Consider the following 5,712-nt stretch of genomic DNA (forward strand, 5'->3'; position numbering starts at 1 on the left):
GTCCAAAAGTCCAAGAGATAGGAATTTCCAAGGCTTATCTTATGGTTGCTTGATGGGCAAGTAACTAGATAAGGATAAGGACTGAAACCCTAATCCCAACCCTATATAAAGACCCCTAAGGCCTTAGGATTTCGTACACTTGATCCCAAGAAGTCCTAAGGACGAATTCCCACCTCTCTCCTCTCTCTTTATACCTTCTCCACTTGCTCTTGGTGTTTGTAAGCCATTAGAGGAGTGACACTTGTGACTCTCAGCCTTCCAAAGTCAATACAGGAGATTTGGGAATGTTATTGCTATATATCAATCAAGGTATGTTCTTAAACCCATTTATATGTTAATATTGATTTCCATATGTTAGAATTAGGGTTTATAGTCTTGGATTCAAAGCATGTACAATAGAGAAACCTAGATCCAAGCATTAGGGTTTGTATGAGCACATAGGATGTCTTATGACCAAAACCCATCAGTGGTATCAGAGCCTAGCTTGGTTTCAATTGTATTGATGCATTGTATATCTAAAAAATTCGATTTTTGGTGTTTTGGAGGCTGGACTCGCCGAGTCCATAGCTGAACTCGCCGAGTCCAAGGTGACTCGACGAGTCCAGGCTTGACTCGACGAGTCAACTCGTCAGATAGAGCTTATCTCGGGATTTCTTGCTGTTTTTGCATTGGGATAGTGACCTTATCATGTTAGATCAATATTAATCCGATTATATGATATATTTGACTATATTTTTGATCTAAATGAGGATATTTATCAATTAATAAGATAATTGTTTCCTTATAAGATAATTGATTAATTATTTTGAGTAAATTGATAAATTGTTTTGCAAGAAATCATTAAACAAATCAAATATGGATAATTATGTAATTAAATGTTAGTTTAGATTATTTGTTATTTGATCCTTGTTGTTATGAAAAGTTTCATATTTTGCCCTTTAGGTTTTATAGTTTAAATTTGAACCCAATAGTTTTGTAGTTTTGAAATTTAAATAGTTGAAACCCTAATGTGTTGAAATGTTTCAAAACTGCCCTCAAGTTTTGGAATTTAAAAGTTGATTAAAAGTTTAATTAGGAATGTTAAATTCTAAAATCTAGTATTGTTTTGAAAAAGTTCAAATCACACCCTTATGGTTTTGTTAATTAATTTAGGTGTATAATTAAAGAAGTTTAATAAATCCATAAAAGTTTAGGTTTACAGTTTAATTGAATTAAAGGTATAATTGTTAAATTAGACCACCTAGTATTTTGAAAGTATAAAATACACCCTATACTATATATAACATTAAAAGTCTAACATTATATATATGTATGAGTAAAAGTCAGTCTTACCGTTAGTAGGCCTCATTCACGAAGCTAGTCTATAAGGAGTGTTTAAGGAAATTGCCTATAAAATGACGATTGAATGGGTATCCACTCTTACCCACCGCACTCTTGACTAGTGGAGGGTCGTTAGTCGAACGGGTAGGATAGGACAAAACCTCCCATTATAAGTATAATGAAATATAAAAGTAACTAAATGTTTTCATAAAATTCCCAATCTTAGTTACTTACGCAAAAGTGAATTGATGCAATTCCATGAAATTACACTTTGTGCCCTTGCGAAGACGTTAGTGGAGCGTGTGTGGTTTACCGGCACACTAAATGGTTCTAAGCAAAGGTAGCAAAGGGTGACTCAATGTTTGTCATAGTTCGGTGGAGCGTGTGTGGTTTACCGGCACATCGAATAGGTGACTGTAACATGTGAGGGCACCATGTAAGTTTGCATGGTTATTCACACCCGCTTTGTGATCCTCGGCATCCCAGTCACAAACAAGAGGGGCATATTGAGATTTAAACATGCCATTGAAAGTTCAATGAATCTCAAAGGATCTAGGAGTTTTCATAGATTTAAAACTTAAATTTCTTTTTTTCGTTTTTCATGGTGGAGATTAGTGAATCGTCATTCACTTACCTTCAAATATTCTGCAATTAGGGTTACGGCATCCCTCTCCCGAGTTGTAGAATATTGTGTTGGGTCCTAGCCTTAGTATTTCATTTGGGTGATTTAGTAAGGACTCAATCAATCAACTAACTTGAATTTGTTTTCTCCCGTTTTGTAGATGTCAAAGTTCGACAACTATGGTCTTCCTAAATCCCGTGGAACAAGCATTCCACATGAAGATGGTATTCCACGATTCAATCGAGGAACGAGAAATCATGCTTCACTTCCTCCTCCTCCTCCTATTGTTCTCCCCAACCCACAAGATCAAAGAATTGAAAGGTTCAATATCACTAAAGCCCTATTGGAAATGAAACATGAAGATGGTAAACCCGTGTGTGCCCACGTTCTAGGAATGAAATCACACATTGATAGGTTGATAATGTTGGGTGTGTCATTCCCAAATGATTTGGCTGTGAATTGGGTTTTGCAGTCACTTCCTGAATCATATAATGAGTTCAAAAGAAAGTATTATATGATGAATCATGACGACAACATCATTGACCTAACTTACATGCTCATTGCTGCTGAATCAGAAATGATTTGGCAAAGCAATGGAGCGTATTTGTTGGAAAAGTCAACCGACCATGCTTCCAAGGACGTTCTAGGAGAACCGACCTGCGTTTACTGCCAAAAGAAAGGGCGTTGGATACAAGTCTGCCCAAAGAGCCTGAAGAGTCCAGAAGATGGGAGAGTCAAAGAGTATGGCTGCGCTTCAGGTAATATCCACTATCTAACTCCATTAAGTTCCTATTCATTAATTCTTAATACATAATGTAATAAGATTTCATTTGAATGTTTTACAGGATCGGTGAAAAGAAAGGAAGCTTGGTGAAAGAGCAAGATGAATCTAATCACAAGGAATGGATCTTGATCGCATGGACTTGAAGATTAGATTTTGATCTTAGATAGTTATGATAGAGTTGCTAGAAAATTTTCTTTTGAAATACATAGTTTTCAATGGATTTTGCATTGTAAGGACAAATGTTTTCCGCTGCTTTTATAAATAAAATAAATTTTCGTTTGACTTATTTATTTGTTTATTTCCTTGCAATGAAATCGTTATGAAAATTGGTGTTTGCATATTTCTACAACAAATGGATTTGGTTCTTATTATATTATGGAAAGTCGAGAATTTACCAAATAGGGAGAGTTTCTCATCGCCCAAGTTTCAATTGGACAGAAACTTGGAATCATGCAACGTGGATGCACGATGAATGAGAAATTTCGTATTTGGAAATTAGACTAATTCATTGACAAAGTGTCAAGTGAAGGACTAGGAGATCGAGTACACAAAGTTGTGTGTTGATCAAAGTCCACCATAAGAATAACGAGATATTCATCATGATTTACTAAAGGTTTAATAAATATGATTATACTTATAAGACTAAGTGTAATTCTGAATTGATTGAAAAAGTTTAAATCAATAGTAGAACGAATAATAAGAATCAAGTAAGAAGAGAGATAAAAGTTTCTCCATTCTAAGAAGAAGGGAGAGTACCTTTATGCTTTATGATAGGTCTTAATGATTAAGAACCATATCTCAATTGATCCTCTAAATGAGTCTTAGTACAACTGTATGTCTAAGAAGAGGAATCAAGAATTGAAGAAATGGTTAAATCAATAAGTCAATCATACTTCGTTCCAAAAACAAGTCTTAAAGTTAAGATTGTGACAATGAGTGAAAAGTATTAAGAAGGTTTATAACATTCATCAATTGTGGAAAGTTGTGATGTCTTGGATAAGACAAAGACCAACTAGGACCAAAGTTATGAAGTGTTTTGTCTTGATAAAAGCTACACTAACTCTTGAATATTTATTTGTCAAGAAATGTTTGACAAGAGAATTTTATATGTCAAGGAGTCAGTGGGAGTCTTAATGGTCTTGAAAGGTTTCAAGAACAAATCAAATAAACCTTATCGATCATCACTAGCACACGAGTTGAGGTTTACAACTTATCGTGTTGACATTATTTTGTTTCTATGTCGATCCAGTCGAGTTAATCATGCATGTGAGTCCTATGAGTTCTCATTTGAACGCATAAAAGGCAAAGCACCTTAATCAATGAAAGGTACATTGATAGGAAAGGGTGAGCCGGCTAACTACTTGGAAGACATGGTGGGCAGCTGTGCTACCATAAGGCAAGAAATCAAGATTAAGAAAGTTCGGTCCATATGAGTTTGAATTTGTCGTAAACTTTGGTTTTAACAAATTTACATGGATAGGAACACATACGCCATTTAAATCTAAGTGTCATAAGATTTCCTCCTTCATGAAAATGATTGTGAGGAAATGCTTTCACTAAGAAAGATCTTAAGAAGATAGTGATTGTAAAATTGCATTCTCAAATTCGATTATGGTTACGGCATCCCTTTCCATAATTTGAATTGTGAGGTTTGGCAATTGTTTACACACACATATGAACTATCGAAGGAAAAGGTGTATAAGTTCAAGAAGCCTTGATAAAAGATTATCAAAGCATTAAGTATTAGAAACATGGACTTAAGAAATTCAATATGTATTGCATTTCTGAAAGTTAAGATGTTCATAAATACATGTCGAAGCCAGTGGGAGCATAAGTGTTATGTTTTATAGTAATCATCATGATAGTGGGAGCATAAAAGTTATGATTGTATGATTATTAATGAAAGTATTGCAAGGTTAGCAATATTAATTATAGAAAACAAGAGTCATACTTTGCAAAGTTGTAAGAGTTGAAAGGTTGTTTTGCTATAATTAAGGGAGAGAATATTATGCTTCATTTCAAATCTAAAGGCTTAGGTTGAGAAATGTTAATAAAATTTAGTCAAGGGTACATAGTGTGTTCTTAAAATTTCAATTATGATTACGGCATTCCTCTTCACAATTCGAATTTTGAGAACATAGCAAATAAAACATTATGCGTCGTGTCCCATACGCTTCGGGTATAGGATCGATTGCAAATGCTTTACTGTTTGACCATTCTAAAATTTTCCAAATGTCAAGTGCATTTAGAGGGAAAAGGGACTAGAATTGGTTTTGACTAAAATAATTAAACAACTATCAAAGGACAATCCAAAGTTTGACGAGGATTGGTCGCTTGTGAGTAGTTGGAAGCATGGTATTGGATGGACCATATCGACATTATTATGAATAGAAAAGATTCTATTAAGAATGAGTTGTCATATGGAAATTATGGAAATGTTTCCATACCGGATGGACCATATTGACATCATTACGAATAGATAAGATTCTATTAAGAATGAGTTGTCATATGGAAAATATGGAAGCGTGTCCATATTGGGAATTGAATACAAAATCAATGTCTAGATTAGAAACTTTTATGCAAAAGGATGTTCAAAGGAATGTACTTTGAGTGAGAGACATCGTATCTAAGGAATTGTCTTGTAACAATCTCCGATAGAGGACTTTGTAATATCATTGGCAATAGTCTTTATGACTTTGGTGCAGTGACATTACGAAAGTATCATTGCATAAAATTGTTAGAATCTAGCATATTCTATAAGTAGCAAGAATTTGATATTCTTAAACTTATGAAAAACGGATTTGGAGTTGTGAAATGAAAAGGATTGGAAATGTGTTCAATGTGATCTATTTCACAAAGTAAGAACCATAGGTAAACATTGTGTGCATGCTAGGAGCATGGGACAAGTGTTGGAATTCAAGTAAGAATTTGATTACCCGAAACGACAAATAATGAGTAATCAATATGGTGATAAATAAAAGGTGTT

Source organism: Lactuca sativa, chromosome 6, assembly GCF_002870075.4.
Source record: "Lactuca sativa cultivar Salinas chromosome 6, Lsat_Salinas_v11, whole genome shotgun sequence".
Classification (NCBI taxonomy): domain Eukaryota; kingdom Viridiplantae; phylum Streptophyta; class Magnoliopsida; order Asterales; family Asteraceae; genus Lactuca; species Lactuca sativa.